The sequence below is a fragment of the Somniosus microcephalus genome, chromosome 12 (assembly GCF_052327205.1).
Source record: "Somniosus microcephalus isolate GS21.2 chromosome 12, FLI_Smic_1.0, whole genome shotgun sequence".
Classification (NCBI taxonomy): Eukaryota; Metazoa; Chordata; class Chondrichthyes; order Squaliformes; family Somniosidae; genus Somniosus; species Somniosus microcephalus.
In genome coordinates, this window is record NC_140998.1 from 12,665,507 (window position 1) to 12,687,205 (window position 21,699).

A 21,699-nucleotide genomic window follows, 5' to 3' on the forward strand; every position below is an offset into this window, starting at 1 on the left:
TACTATCCAAAGTGGACTGGAGCGAGTGGGCTACACCCATCGTTCCTGTAATGAAGAGGTCGTTGAGTAATACGCCTGGGGAACCAAAGAAGGTTCGCATCTGTGGGGACTTTAAGGTGACAGTGAACCCAGTCCTTCACACTGTACAATATCCGCTTCCGCGGATTGAAGATATTTTCGCCTCGCTATCTGGAGGGAAACGCTTCACTAAGATTGATCTGGCCCAGGTGTACTTGCAAATGGAGGTAGAAGAAGCCTCGAAACAGTACCTCACGAACAACACTCATAAAAGTCTCTACCAATACAACCGGCTGGTGTTCAGGGTAGCATCAGCTCCAGCTATTTGGCAAAGGGCAATGGATCAAGTCCTGCAAGGGATTCCAGGGACCCAGTGTTATTTGGATGACATCCTGGTCACGGGCGAAAATGACAGTGATTAGCTCGCCAACCTGGAGCAGGTGCTCACTAGATTGAAGGATTATGGGCTCCGAGCTAATCGCCACAAATGCCAGTTTTTCCAGAAGCAGATCTTGTATTGTGGCCACGTTATTGATGAAGAGGGGTTACATAAGTCCCCTGAAAAGATTGAGGCAGTAGTCAAGGCTCCAGCACCGGAAAATGTGTCACAACTGAGGTCGTTCCTCGGGTTGGTGAACTACTACCATAAGTTCTTGCCGAATTTGTCTACAGTACTACACCCACTGAACACCCTACTGCAAACGGGGGTACCATGGAAGTTGAATGACGAATGTAAACGAGCTTTCCAGAAGTGCAAAGAATTGATCACATCAAAAGAGGTGTTGGCTCAGTTCAACCCAGCATTACCAATTCGGTTGGCGTGTGATGCATCACCCTATTGTATTGGAGCAGTGCTGTCGCACAAATTCCCGGACGGCTCGGAGAGGCCAGTAGCCTTTGCGTCTCGGTCACTAACCTCAGCCGAGCGTAACTACGCCCAGATTGACAGGGAGGCCCTCAGCCTAGTATGGGAACTGAAAAAGTTCAACCACTATCTGCACGGGCAGAAGTTCACCTTGCTGACTGACCACCAACCACTTGTCTCCATCTTTAATCCAAAGAAGGGCGTTCCGGTGATGACTGCACAACGGCTACAAAGATGGTCCCTTTTTCTAGGGGCGCACCAATATGATATCGAGTATAAGGGCACAAAGCAGCATGGAAACGCTGATGGGCTATCACGCCTGCCACTGCCTATTGCGGAGGAAGCACCAGCAGTGGGTTCTGTCAAAATATTTCATTCGACTATAATTGAATGCTTGCCAGTAACTAACGCTGGTATAGAGAGGGAGATCTGAAATGACCTGACACTGTCTCGGGTATGTGATTTGACGGTGAAGGGATGGCCAGCACATGGCGGCTCACTGTTGCCAGCATTCTCATCCAGAAGAGAACAGCTGTCAGTATGCCAGGGGACCTTGATGTGTGGATCCCGAGTGGTAATTCCACCCAAGTTAAGGGAGAGAGTGCTCAATGAGCTTCACGAAGGCCATCTGGGAGGGGTGAAAATGAAAAGCCTTGCTAGGGCTTATGTGTGGTGGCCGGGGATCGATCAGCAAATCGAGGACCTGACAAAGAGCTGCTCAGGATGCCAGAAGGTCCAAAATGCACCACCACATGCCCCTCTACACCCATGGGAGTGGCCCTCATCTCCATGGCAACGGGTGCATATTGATTTTGCTGGTCCATTCATGGACTCAATGTTTTTAATAGCCATGGATGCGCACTCGAAATGGCCTGAGGTGATCAAAATGTCCTCCACTACCACGGAGAAAACTATTGCAGTCCTACTGACCATATTTGCCAGGAACGGCTTGCCAGAGCAGATTTGCTCTGATAACAGACCACAGACCGAAGTGTTTCGGAGATTTATGAAAAGGAATGGGGTAAGGCACTACACATCCGCCCCGTATCATCCAGCCACAAATGGATTGGCTGAGAGGTTCGTACAAACCTTTAAAAAAGCAGTAAGGGCCATGTGCGATGACGACATTCCACTGCAGCATAAGGTGGACAATTTCCTGTTAGCCTACAGAAATGCGACACATGCAGTCACCAACCAGACCCCGGCCATGATGTTCTTTAACCGAAGGTTGAGATCTCGTCTGGATTTGTTCAGACCAAATGTACGAAGAGATGTTGAGAATAAGCAATTCCAGCACATCAATGAGAAGCCGACAAGGAGCTTCAATGTAGGGCAACCAGTCTTGGCCCGCGACTACCGAAGAGAGAAATGGCAACCAGGAACGATATGCACATGGCAGGGGCCACTAATGTACACAGTGGATGTTGGGGAGAACATTGTGAGACGCCATGTCGACCAGATCCTAGAGTCACAGGAACGAGTCAACCCCAGGTCTCGCGTACCTGGTGATGAACCCGACATACAGGTAGCATCTACCCCAGAAACAGTAGCATCGGAAGCTGATGAGCCAACCGACGACAGGGGGCCAGAATCGCCTCCGCACCAACAGCAAGACACTCAGGAAAGGCGCTATCCAGAAAGGATCAGGAAGCCGCCCCAAAGGCTGAATTTATAAATGGACTATTTGCAGTTAATGTTGCATGTTAAAAGTGTTAATTGTTAAATGAATGTTATGGTACTGTTAATCTAAAAGGGGAGGAATTGTAGTGTATGTACCTTTAAGCGGAGAACTACTTTTTACAGCTCCTGTATACTGTAGTACCGGCAGTGACCACACCTGTATATAAACCCTGAGTAGGGATCTGTACTTTAGTTTTAGAGTAACCTTCATCCAGTAAACACCTGTTGATTGTTCCTCTGCAGCCTCTGTCGATTTATTGAAGGACCCCATACATCAAAATTCACGGATTTAACAGAAACGACTCATGAAATAACACTGAATGGCCAGCTGGTGGCGCTGTCCAAGGAGTATAAATATTCGGGCGTGGACCCAGCTTTCCCAGGACATTTTGTAAGACAGGAACTAATGAAGTACAACTAGACCTCCATGTTTTGAAACAAGTTGATTAAAGCCTTGCTTTATACTCAAACCAAGTGCGTAGTGAATTTTTTTACGTCACCCACTATTTGCATACTCAAAGGGGCCTACTGGCTGAATCCGGTGGCCCTTCCGAAGGTGGCGCCAGCCTGATCGGAAGCGGGAATGGGGCGGTAAGCTTTAACCCCACCATTTAAGGGGGGTATATTCCGACCAGTGGCACCAGTGAAAACCTCCCCCACTGAATTAGTCTGAAATACGGTGAGTGTCGTTACATAGGATTACATAGGATTACTTAGGATATACAGCACAGAAACAGGCCATTCGGCCCAACCAGGCCATGCCGGCATTTATGCTCCACTCGAGCCTCCTCCTGTCTTTCCTCATCTAAATCTATCAGCATAACCCTCTATTCCCTTCTCCTTCATATGCTTGCCTAGCCATCCCTTAAATGCATCTATACTATTCGCTTCAACCACTCACTGTGGTAGCAAGTTTCACATTCTCACCACTCTTTGGGTAAAGAGGTTACTTCTGAATTCCCTATTAGATTTCTTGGTGACTATCTTATATTGATGGCATCTAGTTTTACTCTTCCCCACAAGTTGAAACATTAAGAACATAAGAATATAAGAAAGAGGAGCAGGAATAGGCCACTTGGCCCCTTGCGCCTGCTCCACCATTCAATAAGATCATGGCTGATCTTGGGCTCAAAGCCACTTCCCTGCCCGCTCACCATAACCCTTCACTCCCTTATCTTGCATATATTTAATGACCCAGCCTCCACGGCTCTTTGGGGCAGAGAATTCCACAGATTTATGACCCTCTGAGAGAAGAAATTCCTCCTCATCTCAGTTCTAAAAGGGCGACCCTTTATTCTGAGACTGTGCCCCCTAGTTCTAGATTTCCCCACAAGGGGAAACATCCTCTCTGCATCTACCTTGTCGAGCCCCCTCAGTATCTTATATGTTTCAATAAGATCACCTCTCATTCTTCTAAATTCCAATGAGTATAGGCCCAACCTGCTCAACCTTTCCTCATAAGCCAACCTCCTCATCTCTGGAATTAACCTAGTGAACCGTCTCTGAACTGCCTCCAATGCAAGTATATCCTTCCTTAAATAAGGAGACCAAAACTGTACGCAGAACTCAAGGTCTGGTCTCACCAATACCCTGTACAGTTGTAACAGGACTTCCCTGCTTTTATACTCCAAACCCCTTGAAATAAAGGCCAACATTCTTTTGCCTTCCTGATTACTTGCTGTACCTGCATGCTAACTTTTTGTGTTTCATGCACAAGGAACCCCAGGTCACTCTGTAATCTCTCTCCATTTAAATAATAATTTGCTTTTTTATTTTTCCTCCCAAAGTGGATAACCTCGCACTTACCCATATTATACTGCATCTGCCAAATGTTTGCCCACTAACTTAGCCTGTCTATATCCCTTTGAGTCCTCTGCGCAACTTGCTTTCCCACCCATCTTTGTATCATCCACAAATTTGGCTACATTACACTCGGTCCCTGTGGTAAACCACTGTTTGTATTCCACTGTGTACATGCCTGGACATGCCTCGGCTGACTCCTCCCACAAGTCCTAGTATAAAGGTGACTGCTCCCCAGCCCCTTTGTATTCTGGACCGGTCGACCACTTGAGGCAGACCTTCATTCCTTTGTTAATAAAAGCCTTTAGTTACTCTCTTAACTCTCAGTCTTTTATGAGTAATTGATAGCGCATCAATTTTATTAACAAAGTTTTTATAATGGAGAAGATCCTCACACCAGCATGCCTGGACTTAGATCATCGGGAGGCGGACTCATCCACCAAGTTTACTCACTGGCTTAAGTGTTTCGAAAAATTCCTGACCGCCTCCGCAGCAATCAAATCGGACGAGGACAAACTGGATGTCCTGACCTCCAAAGTGAACCACCGAGTGTACTCGGTCATCCAAGACGCGACCTCGTACGCGGACGCTATCAAGCTCCTCAAGGACCAGTACACGCGCCCAGTGAACGAAGTGTACGCTAGGCACCTTCTGGGGAGTCGTAAACAACAACCTGGGGAATCGACCGTGGAATACCTTCAGGCACTGTCTGTGCTTGGCCGGGCCTGTGGTTGTAAGGATGTAAAGGCCGCCGTGTACACAGAGGAACTTATCCGGGGCGCTTTTGTAGCGGGCCACAGATCCAATTACACCCGACAGCGACTGTTGGAGCAGAGTGACCTCGACCTCAACAAGGCCTCTGAACTCGCACTATCATTGGATGCAGCCTACCGGGGCATGGATGCCTACTCCTCTGCACCGTGGACGCCGCGGGGAATGACAGCCTGGGACACGGTAGGACCGCCTCATAGCGCCGTGCCACCCCAGCCACACCCCAGCAACGGCCCAACTACCGCAGCAGTGTCCCAAGGCCAGAAATGCTACTTCTGTGGCCAGGCAAAACACCCCAGAGCGTGCTGCCCAGCGAAAAACGCGATCTGCTCGGGCTGCGGGAAGAAGGGACACTACGCTAACGTCTGCAGGGCCAAAGCCACCCCGAACCCCAGCAGCACCGCGTGTGGGCCATGCGGGCCGCCATCTTGGGCCTCCCCGGCCATGTGCGAACCACCGGTACAGCAGCCATTTTGGACGCCTCCAGCCACATGGGGGACGCTGCCATCTTGGACGACAGCCGGAACGCAGCAGGCCCACAACACCGCCTCATCGGATACCTGCAGCGACACACCGACCCCTACGCTGGCATCCGTTACACTGGACCAAGCGAGACCGCACCAGCTGGCCAGTTCCACAATGGACATTAAGGTAAATGGCCACGATACAATCTGCCTTTTTGACTCTGGGAGCACGGAGAGCTTCATCCACCCCGACACGGTGCGGCGTTGCTCTCTCCCAGTCCTGCCTGCGCACCAGCGGATTTCTATGGCCTCCGAGTCCCAGTCGGCGGACATCGGCGGCTACTGCGTAGTGACACTCGTAGTAGACGGGACCGTGTACGATCATTTTAAACTTCTGGTCCTGCCCGACCTCTGCGCTGCCGTCCTGCTGGGGTTAGATTTTCAGTGCCACCTTAAAAGTGTTACGATGGCGTACGGTGGACCCCTACCCCCACTCACAGTCCGCAGCCAGCAGCTCCCAAATTGCCCGCCGCGCACCAGGTGCAACCTGTCCACACTCAGAGTCACCCCCCCCCACTGTTTGCTAACCTCACCCCCGACTGTAAGCCCATCGCCACAAAGAGCAGGCGATATAGTGCCGGGGACAGGGTTTTCATTAAAACCGAAGTGGAGCGGCTCCTGAAGGAAGGGATTATTGAGGGCAGCACCAGCCCCTGGCGAGCCCAGGTTGTTGTCGTTAAGACCGGCGAGAAGCAGCGCCTGGTCATCGACTACAGCCAGACAATAAATCGCTACACCCTGCTGGACGCCTACCCACTCCCCCGCATAGCTGATATGGTCAACCAGATCGCGCAGTACCGCGTCTTCTCGACCATTGACCTGAAATCAGCGTACCACCAGCTCCCTATCCACCCTGAGGACCACCAGTGTACTGCCTTTGAGGCAAACGGCTGCCTCTATCACTTCCTTAGGATTCCCTTTGGCGTCACCAATGGGGTCTCCGTCTTCCAAAGGGAGATGGACCGGATGGTAGATCAAAATGCGTTGCAGGCCACTTTCCCATATCTGGACAATGTGACCATCTGCGGCCGTGACTTGCAGGACCATGACGCAAACCTCGAAAAATTCCTCCGCACCGCCCAACTCCTGAACCTGACATATAACAAGGAGAAGTGCATATTCCGCACAAACCGCCTCGCCATCCTTGGCTGTGTTGTGGAACACGGAGTCATCGGCCCCGACCCCGACCGGATGCGTCCCCTTATGGAACTCCCACTGCCCCACTGCCTCAAGGCCCTGAAGAGGTGCCTAGGGTATTTCTCCTATTACGCCCAGTGGGTCCCCTACTATGCGGACAAGGCCCGTCCGCTGATCAAGTCCACCTCTTTTCCCTTGACGGCAGAGGCCCGCTTAGCCTTCCACCGTAACAAGGAAGACATTGCCAAAGCCACCATGCACGCAGTGGACGAATCCATCCCCTTCCAGGTGGAAAGCGATGTGTCCGACTTTGCCCTGGCTGCTACCCTTAATCAGGCGGGGAGACCCGTGGCCTTCTTTTCACGAACCCTCCAAGGCCCGGAGACCAGACACTCCGCTGTTGAGAAGGAGGCCCAGGCGATTGTGGAGGCTGTGCGTCATTGGAGGCACTACCTGGCCGGAAAACGATTTACCCTGCTCACTGACCAACGTTCAGTTGCTTTCATGTTTAACAACAAGCAGAGGGGCAAAATCAAAAATGACAAGATCTTGAGGTGGAGAATCGAACTTTCCACCTACAATTACGAGATCTTGTACCGGCCCGGGAAGCTAAATGAACCCCCGGATGCGCTATCGCGTGGCACCTGCGCCAGCGCGCAGATCGATAGACTGCGGGCCCTCCACAATGACCTCTGCCACCCAGGGGTCACCAGGTTCTTCCACTTCAAGGCCCGCAACCTGCCTTACTCTATTGAGGAGGTCAGGACCATGACCAGGAACTGCCAAATCTGCGCTGAGTGCAAACCGCACTTTTATAGACCAGACAGGACCCACCTGATAAAAGCCACTCGCCCCTTCGAGCGCCTCAGCGTTGATTTTAAAGGGCCTCTCCCCTCCTCCGAACGCAATGTATACTTCCTCAATATTATTGATGAGTACTCCCGTTTCCCGTTCGCCATCCCCTGCCCGGACATCACCAGTGCCACGGTCATTAAATGCCTGAACGGCCTCTTCACCCTGTTCGGTTTCCCCAGCTATATCCATAGCGACCGGGGCTCATCGTTTATGAGCGACGAACTCCGTCAGTACCTGCTAACTAGGGGTATTGCCACAAGCAGGACCACCAGTTACAACCCCCGGGGGAACGGACAGGTGGAAAGAGAAAATGCGACAGTTTGGAAGGCCGCCCTGCTAGCCTTAAAGTCTAGGGGCCTTCCAACCTCCCGCTGGCAGGATGTGCTCCCCGATGCGCTCCACTCTATTCGGTCACTGCTCTGCACTGCCACTAACGCCACCCCTCATGAGAAAATGTTTGTCTTCCCAAGGAAGTCCACATTGGGGACATCGCTACCGCCATGGCTGACGTCCCCAGGGCCGGTCCTACTGAGAAGGCACGTGAGGACCCATAAAACGGACCCCCTGGTCGAGAGGGTCGACCTCCTCCACGCCAACCCCCAGTATGCTTACATTGCATACCCGGACGGGCGGGAGGACACAGTCTCCATAAGAGACCTTGCACCCTCGGGTGCCGCAGTAACCCACTACTCACTACCACCCGCCCCCCACGATCCGATATCCAGCCCCAGCAGACGGCAGGCCTGGGCCCAGCAACCCGCTCGACATCTACGAGGACGACACGCCTGTGCCACAGCCTACGCGGGACTCGACGCCGGAAGCTCCACTACCCCTGCTGTCGCCACGCCGATCACAGCGGCAGACAAGACCTCCGGAGAGACTCCAATACACTAACTTTTAATACACTTCACCCCGCCGGACTCAATTTTAAACAAAGGGTGAATGTGGTAAACCACTGTTTGTATTCCACTGTGTACATGCCTGGACATGCCTCGGCTGACTCCTCCCACAAGTCCTAGTATAAAGGTGACTGCTCCCCAGCCCCTTTGTATTCTGGACTGGTCGACCACTCGAGGCAGACCTTCATTCCTTTGTTAATAAAAGCCTTTAGTTACTCTCTTAACTCTCAGTCTTTTATGAGTAATTGATAGCGCATCAGTCCCTTCATCCAATTGTAAATTGTAGATTGTAAATAGTTGAGGCCCCAGCACCAATCCCTGTGGCACCTGTTAAGTCTGTGTGTTATAGTGATAATTACTACACAGACTACAAGAGTAAATTCAACAGGTCTTTACTGGTTGGAGGTAGGGACTATACTGAATACAATATTACTACACAGTGCTTATATACCGGTGTGGTCACCACCGGTATTACGTATACAGCAGCCAGAGAAAGTAGTACATCTCTTAAGGTGGAACAGGCTTAAGTTCTCTTAAGGTGGAACAGGTTACATACACCAGAATCCTCCCTTTTTAGCTTAACAGTCATATCCCCATTTAACATAACATAATAACATATATACATATATAACTTCAGGTATAACAGTTCAAAGGTTCAGTCTCTCAGGAGGCTTTCTGATGTGGCTTGGATAACGCCTCTCAGTAGTCTCTGATTCTTGTTGTTGAGGTGCCTCCTCTATTTGGTTTCCAATGTATTGGGTGTCATCATCATCAAGTACATTCCCTGCCGAGGTCGATGCTTCAGGTTCATTAACGTCTTCCACAGTTGTCTCTGTCACAACCATGGGTTCGACCCTTGCTCTCGACTCTACCAGTTGATCCACATGACGCCTTATCACATTATGACCAATATCTACAGTGCACATCAGAGGTCCTTGTCTGGCCCGAATTGTTCCGGACTGCCATTTTTCATTTCCATAGCCCCTTGCCAACACTGGTTGTCCTACATCGAAAGTTCGAGTGGTCTTGTTGTTAATATGCCGAAACTGTTTGTTTTCCACTTCCCTCCGCACATTTGGTTTTAACAAGTCCAACTTGGACCGCAACCTCCTGTTATAAAACATCATGGCAGGACTTTGGTTAGTCACTGCATGATCGGCGTTTCGATATGACATCAGGAACTTGTCGACCTTGTGTTGAAGCGGAATCTGATCATCGTTCATGGCCTTAATTGCCTTTTTGAATGTCTGGACAAATCTTTCAGCCAACCCGTTTGTCGCTGGATGATATGGGGCAGAGGTATAATGTTTTACTCCATTCATCTTTAAGAATTGTCAGTCCATTGTCCGAACAGATCTGTTCTGGCAATCCGTTCCTTGCGAATATTGTTCTTAACACCGCAATTGTCTTTTCTGAAGTAGTGGTATTCATCTTGATGACTTCTGGCCATTTGGAATGTGCGTCCACCGCGATTAGGAACATGGAGTCCATGAATGGACCAGCAAAGTCAATGTGTACGCATTGCCATGGGGCTGAAGGCCATTCCCATGGGTGTAGCAGTGCTATCGGAGGTGCATTTTGCACTTTTTGGCACCCAGCGCAGCTTTTCGTTAACTCCTCAATCTGTTGGTCAATACCCGGCCACCATACATAAGCCCTAGCAAGACTTTTCATTTTAACTCCCCCCAGATGACCTTCATGCAGTTCGTTTAAAACTCTTCCCCTTAACTTGGGAGGAATAATCACTCTTGTCCCGTACATCAAGGTACCATGGCAGATGGACAGCTGGTCTCGCCTTGCCGAAAATGCCGGTAACAGAGGATCACCCCGTGTTGGCCATCCTTTCACTGTCACCTCGTAGACTCTGGACAGTGTCGGGTCGTTCCTGGTTTCTCTTTCAATACTTGCATTGGTGACTGGTAAACACTCGATGATGGTCGAATGAAATAACTCAACAGGGTCAACTTTCGTCGTGTCTTCTTCTTCAGGTAGTGGCAGGCGCGACAGCCCATCAGCATTGCCATGCTGTTTCATACCTTTGAATTCTATTTGATATTGATGTGCCCCTAGGAAAAGAGACCATCTCTGGAGACGCTGCGCTGCCATCACCGAAACACCCTTCTTAGGGTTAAAAATGGATACCAACGGTTGATGGTCTGTCAGAAGTGTGAATTTTTGGCCCTGCAGGTAATGATTAAACTTCTTCACTCCCCATACAAGGCTAAGAGCCTCCCTATCGATCTGCGCATAGTTGTGCTCAGCGGAGGTCAATGATCTGGATGCAAACGCGACTGGCCTTTCCGTGCCATTTGGCAACTTGTGTGAGAGTACTGCCCCAATACCATATGGAGAAGCATCACAAGCCAACCGAATAGGCAGTGTCGGGTTGAAGTGAGCCAACACTTCCTCTGAGGTGATCAATTCTTTGCTTTTGCGAAATGCCTTCTTACAGTTTTCGCCCCATTCCCATGGTACCCCTTTCTGTAAAAGAGCGTTTAACGGGTGCAGTACCGTGGATAGATTTGGCAGAAATTTATGGTAATAGTTAATTAATCCTAGAAACGACCTCAACTGAGAGACATTCTCCGGAGCGGGAGCCTTTACAACTGCCTCAATCTTGTCAGGAGACTTATGAAGCCCCTCCCGGCCAATGACATGGCCACAGTATGAGATCCGCTTCTGGAAGAACTCACATTTCTGCCGATTTACTCTAAGTCCACACTCTTTCAGTCTGTTGAGCACCAGTTCCAAGTTTGCAAGATGTTGTTCATCACCATCACCTGTGATCAGAATATCGTCCAGGTAACATTGTGTGCCTGGAATTCCCTGTAATACCTGCTCCATGGCCCTCTGCCAAATTGCTGGAGCCGATGCCACTCCAAAAACCAGCCTATTGTACCGGTACAACCCTCGATGCGTGTTGACCGTGAGGTATTGGCGTGACTCTTCCTCAACCTCCATCTGCAAGTACGCCTGCGCCAGGTCTATCTTGGTGAAGTGTTTCCCGCCAGACAATGAAGCGAAAATATCCTCAATCCGTGGAAGCGGATACTGCACCGTGTGAAGCACCGGATTAATGGTGATTTTGAAATCTCCACAGATGCGAACCTTCCCTGGATCTCCTGGCTTGTTGCTCGCAGGACGTTTCATAACGGAAACAATGGGCGTAGCCCACTCACTCCAATCTACCTTAGACAGTACACCTGAACGTTCTAGTGCTTCCAGTTCCACTTCAACAGTAGTTCGTATTGCATAGGGTACCGGTCTGGCTTTAAAAAATTTTGGTTGTGCATGTTCATCAATCTTGATGTTTGCCGTAATTCCTCTCAGTGTTCCCAGTCCCTGCTGGAACACCTCTTTAGCATCATCCAATATTCTGGACAATCGTTTAGGTTTGACATCTGTTTCCCCGGAATCTACCGTTAGTGCCTTCAAGGAGTGCCAGTCCATATTCATTTTCCTAATCCACTCCCGTCCTAGTAGTGGTGGACCTCCTTCAGGTAGAACATATAAGTCCATTACTTGGCTTTCTTCGCCCTTGTGGACCACTTCTACCTCTATTTTTCCGATGGGGTACACTCTTTGCCCCGTGTATGTTTTCAATATAATCTCCGTATCCTGTAGGGGAATATGTTGGAATAACCTTCTGTAATCTTTCTTATTCATGACCGTCAATGCCGATCCAGTGTCCAATTCCATTTTTTCTTGGACTCCTGCTATCTGAAGAGTGACCCAAATTGTCTGGAGGTCTGCATCCTTACCAACGTTGTGTACTCTTAAGCTATCCAGTTCATTACTGCTAGCATCTGAATCTGACTTCTGTTCGGTCAAACTGTTCTTTGTCACCTTGTGTACCTTTGCGTATTTTCCTTGCGGTGACTTTTTGTTGCTGGTCTTCTTTCCTGACCGGCATACTTTAGCTATGTGGCCAAGCCTGCCACACGTTCTGCATTCTTGGTTTTTAAACCAACACTGGTTCTGATCGTGCGTTGTCTTTCCACAGCGATAACATTTGACAGAACTCAAACCCAATTTGTTTGTACCGAGTTCCGGTGGCCGTAGCTGCATTGCTGCCGTGCCTCTCGCTGCGGCTTCGTGTGCTGCTGCCATAGTGACCGCCTTCTCAAGCGTCAGCTCATTCTCCTCGAGCAGTCGCTTTTGTGTATCCTGTTTCAATAAACCACACACAAATTTATCTCGTAGTGCCTCTGTCAGTCCCGTTCCAAACTGACAATATTTTGCTAGCTTACGTAATTCCATCAAATATTCAGCATTGCTTTCATTCTGCAGCTGCCTTCTGTCGTAAAATTTAAATCGTTCCGCTAGCATCAGCGGCGTGGGGTTTAGATGATTTTTCAGGACAGTAACAATCTCCTCGAACGTCTTATCCGCCGGTTCATCTGGTGATACAAGGTGTTTCAATTGCCCGTATGTCTTCGCACCCATTAAATTTAATAATGTTAGTGCTTTATCTGCATCAGGAATTTTATTTGCCTTACAATAATTTTGTATGCATTCTACATACATGGCCCAACCTTCGATGTCACTAACGAAGGTATTAATGTTCCCATGTTTAGGCATCGTTGCAATTTATTGTATTTTTATGTTATCCAAGATGGCGGCTTCCCGCTCTTGTCGTCGTCCTCCGCCCACAAAATGGCGGTTTTCCCGCGCTTGGCGGTCTTCAACCGTCCCCCGACGCTGTCTCCGCTTCACCGCGGCTCTCGCGCCTTCAGTTTCCCCAGACGCTGCGCCTTTTAGCCCGAATGCGGCCCTTATCTCCGGTCGCGATCGATGTCCCCGCGCTGCGCCTCTCGCTCGAAAGTGGCCCGGCCCTTATCTCCAGTCGCGATCGATCTCACCACCCTTATTCCTCCGTCTTCCCAGCCCCGTCTGTACAGCCAACGCGGTTGACTTTCTGTCGCGTCGCTGCCCGGCTTACCCACCACCGAGGTAGAAAGAAGAAGCTGACAGTCGCTGATGGAGGCTTCAAGGTCAGGATGTCTTCTGCACTCCGGTTTCTCGATGCCTGCTGCTCGTCGTGTCTTCCAGTAGGGTGATGAGGGTGGAAACCTCTCTTCGACGTCCTGTCTGTGGACGAAGCCGCCGAGGAAATAACTGCCGCAGGGTAAGAATGGGACTCGTCGCCACTGTTAAGTCTGTGTGTTATAGTGATAATTACTACACAGACTACAAGAGTAAATTCAACAGGTCTTTACTGGTTGGAGGTAAGGACTATACTGAATACAATATTACTACACAGTGCTTATATACCGGTGTGGTCACCACCGGTATTACATATACAGCAGCCAGAGAAAGTAGTACATCTCTTAAGGTGGAACAGGCTTAAGTTCTCTTAAGGTGGAACAGGTTACATACACCACAGCACCCCACTAGTTACCGTTTTCCAACTGGAAAATGACCCATTTATCCCAACTCTCTGCTTTCTGTTAGTTAGCCAATTCTCTATCCATGCTAAATTACCCCCAACTCCGTGAGCTCTTACCTTATGCAGTAACCTTTTATGTGGCACCTTATCGAATGCCTTCTGGAAATCCAAATACATCACATCCACTGGCTCATCTTTGTCCACCCTGTTCGTTACATCCTCAAAGAACTCCAGCAAATTTGTTAAACATGATTTCCCTTTCATAAAACCATGCTGACTCTGCTTGACTGCATTATGATTTTCCAAATGCCCTGCTACTGCTTCCTTAATGAAGGACTCCAGCATTTTCCCAACGACAGATGTTAGGCTAACTAGTCTATAGTTTCCTGCTTTCTGTCTCCTTCCTTTCTTAAATAGGGGTGTTACATTTGCAGTTTCCCAATTCTCTCTGTATCCACTCTATCAAAACCTTTCATAATTTTAAAGACCTCTATTAGGTCACCCCTCAGCCTTCTTTATTCAAGAGAAAGGAGACCCAGCCTGTTCGTCCTTTCCAGATATGTATACCCTCGTATTTCTAGTATCATCCTTGTAAATCTTCTCTGCACCCCCTCCAATGCCTCTATATCCATTTTATAATATGGCGACCAGAACTGTACGCAGTACACTACGTGTGGTCTAACCAAGGTTTGATACAGGCTTACCATAAGTTCCTTACTTTTCCAATCTATACCTCGAGAAATAAACCCTAGTGCTTGGTTTGCTTTTTTTATGGCCTTGCTAACCTGTGGCGCAACTTTCAGTGATTTGTGTATTTGTACTCCGAGATCCCTTTGTTCCTCTACCCCACCTAAACTCGCACCCTCCAAGTGATAAGTGACCTCCCTATTCTTCCTACCAAAATGTAATACCTCACACTTATCTGTGTTGAACTTCATTTGCCAATTATATGCCCATTCTGCTAGTTTATTAATGGCCTCCTGTAATTTGTTGCAGTCCTCCTCAATATTGGCTTTCCCCCCCAATTTGGTGTCATCTACAAATTTAGAAATTGTGGGAGCGATTTTGTTAATGGAGGCGCGTTGGAGGCGGGGCTGCTGCTTGTCGGGTCGTTGTCCTACCTCCATCGATTTGTGGCCAACCCACGCTATTTTCCCTTGATTGACCTTGTTAAGCCCGCCCAGCAGAGAATGTCAACGTATGACGTTTCATCTGTCAAAAATTTTTGACAGATGAATTGTCAACGTTTGACAGCTCTGTGAAGCTGTCAAACACAGGCAATCTCTGTAGTTTGATAAGGTCTTGAATTCAAGACCTCATCACACTTCTTTCTTTACAGAAATGAGATGGTTGCTGCATCTGAGTGTGCAACGGCCATCTCTCATCTGCAACACGGAGGTCCGAGACTCTCCGCATACACACCGACTGAAGCCTGCAGGAAGAAACAAAGGTAAGTACACCTTTACTAACAATTTGCACTTACCTCAGATACTCACCTCTGCACTCTTGCACCCATCATTTACCTTCACACCGCCAACATTTTCTCCGTTAGTAGGGATTCGATTATTTTTCCTACAACCGATGTTAAGCTGACTGGTCTATAATTCCCTGGACATGTTCTATCCCCCTTCTTAAATATTGATATTACGTTAGCTTTCTGCCAGTCCTCTGGCACTACATCTTTTTCTAACAAATTATTAAATATGGGTAGTAATGCCTCTGCTATCTCTTCCCTAGATTCTTTTAAACTGCGTGGATGCAATCGATCTGGACCAGGGCCTAGAAATTCAGTTGTTAGCGCCAGCCGCTAGCGCCTTAGGAGGAAGAGAAGTGGGGCGCTAAGTGGCTAGTGCCCGGGCGCAGCGCGATCTGCGCCTCTCGCGAACTTCACTCAAGATTTAGCGGCGGCGCAAAACCGCAGCGCCCGCTCAGCTGCGTGCGCAGATCCTGACATCATTTCATGGTGCAACGCCCTTGGTGCGCTCCGAACCGGAACTTCAATGGCGCCGCCCTTCTGTGCGCCTGGCGCCCCCAGCGACTGGTAGAGGGGAACGGTTCCCAGTCGCTGCGGGGCGCGGGGGGCACTATTTAAAGGGGACTCCTCCTGCATTATAAGTGCCAGCCATTTTGTGCCAATTCTTCTGTGTGAGAGACGGATATTTGGAGAGAGACAAAGGGAGAGAGCTTTCTGCTTTGACTCAGCGCTCGCACAGGTACTTCTGGCTTCAGGCCAGAGCTTTGCACTTGGATTTAACTTTCAGTGCCATAGCCTTGAGTCGCCACATGTAATGGGGGCTGCAATGGGTGGAAATGTTGGGCTTCTCCATTGCATTAAGAACATAAGAACATAAGAAATAGGAGCAGGAGTAGGCCATACGGCCTCTCGGGCCTGCTCCGCCATTCAATAGGATCATGGCTGATCTGAATCTAGACTCATGTCCACTTCCCTGCCCTCTCCCCGTAACCCCTAATTCCCTTATCTGCTAGGAAACTGTCTATCTCCATTTTAAATTTATTTAATGTTGCAGCTTCCACAGCTCTCTGGGGTAGCAAATTCCATAGATTTACTACCCTCTGAGTGAAGAAGTTTCTCCTCATCTCAGTTTTGAAAGGGCAGCCCCTTATTCTAAGATTATGCCCCCTAGTTCTAGTCTCACCCATCAGTGGAAACATCCTCACCGCATCCACCCGATCAAGCCCCCTCACAATCTTATATGTTTCGATAAGATCGCCTCTCATTCTTCTGAACTCCAATGAGTAGAGTCCCAACCTACTCAACCTTTCCTCATACGTCAACCCCCTCATCTCTGGAATCAACCGAGCGAACCTTCTCTGAACCGCCTCGAGAGCAAGTATATATTTTCTTAAATATGGAAACCAAAACTGCACGCAGTATTCCAGGTGTGGCCTCACCAAAACCCTGCATAACTGCAGCAAGACTTCCCTGTTTTTATACTCCATCCCCCTTGCAATAAAAACCAAGATTCCATTGGCCTTCCTGATCACCTGCTGCACCTGCATACTAACTTTTTGTGTTTCATGCACCAGGACCCCCAGATCCCTTTGCACTGCAGCACTTTGCAGTTTCTCTCCATTTAGATAATAACTTGCTCTTTGATTTTTTCTGCCAAAGTGCATAACCTCACACTTTCCAACATTATATTGCATCTGCCAAATCTCTGCCCACTCACTTAGCCTGTCTATGTCCTTTTGCAGGTTTTTTATGTCCTCCTCACTCGCTGATTTCCCTCCCATCTTTGTATCGTCGGCAAACTTGGATATGTTGCACTCGGTCCCTTCCTCCAAATCGTTAATATAGATTGTAAAGAGTTGGGGTCCCAGCACTGACCCCTGCGGAACACCACTAGTTACTGATTGCCAGCCCGAGAACGAACCATTTATCCCAACTCTTTGTTTTCTGTTAGATAGCCAATCTTCCACCCATGCCAGTATATTACCCCCAATCCCGTGATTTTTTATCTTGATTGTAGTGTCCGTGTGTAGATAAAGACACTGAAGACAGGAGTTGGTTCATAGGTATTTACTAAGCAAGTCTGGGGGGGGTTTCTAAAGGATATACACAATACACAGGCTTATATAGCCCAAGTGGCAATTACCGGCATTACGCACACCTGGGGCTCTTAAAGGCACATACACCATAATTGCTCTTAAAGGCACATACACCACAATTCCTCCCCTTCTAGCTAACTAGTACATCATATTTTAAGTAATTATTAATTACATGTTATATGCAAAATAATATACATTGCTGTATTAATTAATTATAAGTTAGTCTCTCAGGAGGCTTCCTGACTCGGTCCGGATAATGCCTCGGGGGTGTAGTAGTTTCTGGTGGTGTAGTAGGTTCTTCTGGCAAGGCTGATTCGGCTTGAAGGCCAGTGTTGGGTTCATCGGGCTCCAGTATCACCGGATCGGAGGTAGATATGGGTATCTCTACTTCATCGTTAGATGTATAGAGTGGTGGTGTAGGTTGTCCCTTTTCGGATGACTTGATGATTTGGTCAGCATGGTGCCTTATTATGCTGTCTCCGATGTCCACGGTATACATCAGTGGTCCTAATCGTGTGCAGATAGTTCCAGGCTGCCATTTCTCGGTATGGTAGTCCCGGGCCAAAACTGGTTGGCCTATCTGGAAGGCCCTAGTTGACCTTTCATTCATGCCCTGAAACTGCCGGTTCTCCACGTCCCTTCGGATGTTGGGCTTGACCAAATCCAGCCGGCATCTTAGGTTTCTATTGTAGAACATCATGGCGGGAGTTTGGTTAGTAACCATATGCGTTGCATTCCTATATGCAAATAAGAAGTTATCCACTTTGTGCTGAAGTTTTATGTCGTCATTACCCATGGCCTTGATGGCCTTCTTGAAGGTCTGGACAAACCTTTCAGCCAATCCATTGGTGGCGGGATGGTATGGGGCGGACGTGTAGTGCTTTACCCCATTGTTCTTTAAGAACTTTCTGAATTCTTCGAACACAAATTGCGGTCCATTATCAGAACATATCTGTTCCGGCAGCCCATTCCTGGCAAATATGGTCCTTAATACTGTGATGGTTTTTTCCGTGGTGGTGGAGGACATCTTTATTACCTCTGGCCACTTGGAGTGTGCATCAACTGCGATTAAGAACATTGAGTCCATAAATGGACCAGCAAAGTCGATGTGCACCCTTTGCCAGGGAGATGAGGGCCACTCCCATGGATGTAGAGGGGCCTGTGGCGGAGCATTTTGGACCTTCTGGCATCCTAGGCAGCTCTTGGTCATGTCTTCGATGTCTCCATCGATACCTGGCCACCATACAAACGCCCTAGCTAGGTTCTTCATTTTCACTCCACCCAGATGCCCCTCGTGAAGCTCCTTTAGCACTTTATCCTGGAGTTTGGGTGGAATCACCACTCTGGATCCACACATCAAGGTTCCTCGGCACACTGACAGCTGTTCTCTTCTTTGCGAGAATGCTGGCAACAGTGGTTCGCCATGTGCTGGCCATCCCATCCTCGTCGCCACTGTAGTGTCCGTGTGTAGATAAAGACACTGAAGACAGGAGTTGGTTCATAGGTATTTACTAAGCAAGCCTGGGGGGGCGTTTCTAAAGGATATACACAATACACAGGCTTATATAGCCCAAGTGGCAATTACCGGCATTACGCACACCTGGGGCTCTTAAAGGCACATACACCATAATTGCTCTTAAAGGCACATACACCACATTGATCAATAATCTTTTGTGTGGAACCTTGTCAAATGCCTTTTGGAAGTCCAAATACACTACATCCACTGGTTCCCCTTTATCCACCCTGTATGTTACATCCTCAAAGAATTCGAGCAAATTTGTCAAACATGACTTCCCCTTCGTAAAACCATGCTGACTCGGTCCTATTAAATTATGTTTATCCAAATGCTCTGTTACTGTTTCCTTAATAATGGACTCCAACATTTTGCCAACCACAGATGTTAGTTTAACTGGTCTATAGTTTCCAGCTTTTTGTCTACTTCCCTTCTTAAATAAGGGTGTTACATTATCAGTTTTCCAATCTGCCGGGACCTTTCCTGAGTCCAGGGAGTTCTGGAAAATGATCACCAATGCATCCACAATCCCTACCGCCATTTCTCTCAAGACCCTAGGATGTAGGCCATCAGGTCCAGGGCATTTATCCGCCTTAAGTCCCATTATTTTACTGAGTACCATCTCCTTAGTGGTTTTAATCGTGTTTAGCTCCTCCCCCCCCCATTGCCCCCTGTTTGTCCAGTGTTGGGATATTTTTAGTGCCCTCTACTGTAAAGACTGAAACAAAATATTTGTTCAGCGTCTTTGCCATCTCCATGTTCCCCACCACTAGTTTCCCAGTCCCATCCTCGAAGGGACCAACGTTCACTTTAGCCACCCTTTTTCTTTTTATATAGCTGTAGATACTCTTGCTATCTGTTTTTATATTTTTTGCTAGTTTACTTTCATAATCTATCTTCCCTTTCTTAATTAATCTTTTAGTTATTGTTTGCTGGCTTTTAAATGCTTCCCAATCTTCTATCCTCCCACTAGATTTGGCTAATTTATATGCCCTTGTTTTCAGTCGAATACTATCCTTTATTACTTTACTAAGCCATGGATGGCTGTCTTTTCTTTTACTCCCCTTTTTCCTCAGTGGAACATATTTATCTTGAAAGATGTGAAATATCTCCTTGAATGTAGACCACTGCTCTTGTACCGTCTTACACTTTAATCTGTTTTCCCAGTCCACTTTAGTCAAGTCTACTCTCATACCTTCATAGTGTCCTTTATTTAAGCTTAGTACGCTGATTTGAGATCCAACTCTCTCACCCTCAAACTGAATTTGGAATTCAACCATATTATGGTCACTCATTCCAAGGGGATCCTTTACTAGGACATTTTTTATTAATCCTGTCTCATTACACAGGACCAGATCTAAGATTGCCTGCCCCCTGGTTGGTTCAGTTACATACTGCTCAAGGAACCCGTCCCTAATACACTCTATGAACTCTTCCTCAATGCTGCCATGCCCAATTTGATTAGTCCAGTCAATATGAAAGTTAAAATCCCCCATGATTATAGCTGTTCCCTTATTACAAGCCCCAACTATTTCCTGATTTATACTCCGACCAACAGAGTTGCAACTGTTAGGAGGCCTATAGACTATGCCCACTAGTGACTTTTTCCCCTTATTATTCCTTACCTCCACCCAAACTGTTTCACTATCCTGATCTTTTGACCCAATATCATTTCTGACTATTGCAGTGATTCCATCCTTGATTAACATAGCAACCCCACCTCCCTTTCCTTCCTGTCTGTCCTTCCTAATTGTCAAATACCCTTGTATGTTTAGTTCCCATTCATGATTATCGTGCAGCCATGTTTCCGGAATGGCCACCAGATCATACCCATGTGTAGTTATTTGCACCGTCAACTCGTCAATTTTGTTACGAATGCTGCGTGCATTCAGATAAAGAACTTTCAAATATGTTTTCTGACAATTTATTCCTGCTTTTACCCCTTTTACTACTTTACCTTTGTCATTATACATTCTGTCCCTTCCTGACACGCTCTGGTTTGTAATTCCCCCACTGCTACCTTGCTCTATTGCCTTCTCCGCTGTCATTTTTATTTTTCGCTCTCTTAAAACCTCCCCCCCACTAATTAGTTTATTCAAAGGGCTCAGAGATGCCGTGAGAGAGTGCCAGTCATGGCCAGATGGAGAAGGGCCAACAGGCGTCGGCACAGGAGGCCATACCCACCCAGGGTATACCGCCAGCAGTTCTCATATCTGAACATGTCTGAGGAGCAGTGTGTTCGGAGGCTGCGATTCAGAAGGGAGGTGGTCACTGAGATCTGCCACCGGCTTCGCAAAGATCTGCAGCCACAGCTGAGGAGCAGGATGTCTCTGTCGGTGGCCGTGAAGGTGACGGTGGCTCTCAACTTCTATGCCACCGGCTCCTTCCAATCCGCTATTGGGGACATTGCCAACATCTCCCAGTTCGCGGTACATTGCTGCATCCGCCAGGTGACCAGTGCCCTTTTCAGAAGGAGACGTCAGTACATCTCCTTCCCCATGATCCTGGACAAGCAGCAAGAGCGTGCAATGGGATTTGGAAGAATAGCGGCCTTCTCCATGGTCCTGGGCGTAGAACTGATGAACCAGCAATGGTCAGGCCTTGCTTCAGGGCTGCAGTGTGCAGGGCGTGCCAGCCAAACAAATCGACCCTCCCCGTTTAAGAGCTGACCGGTGCCA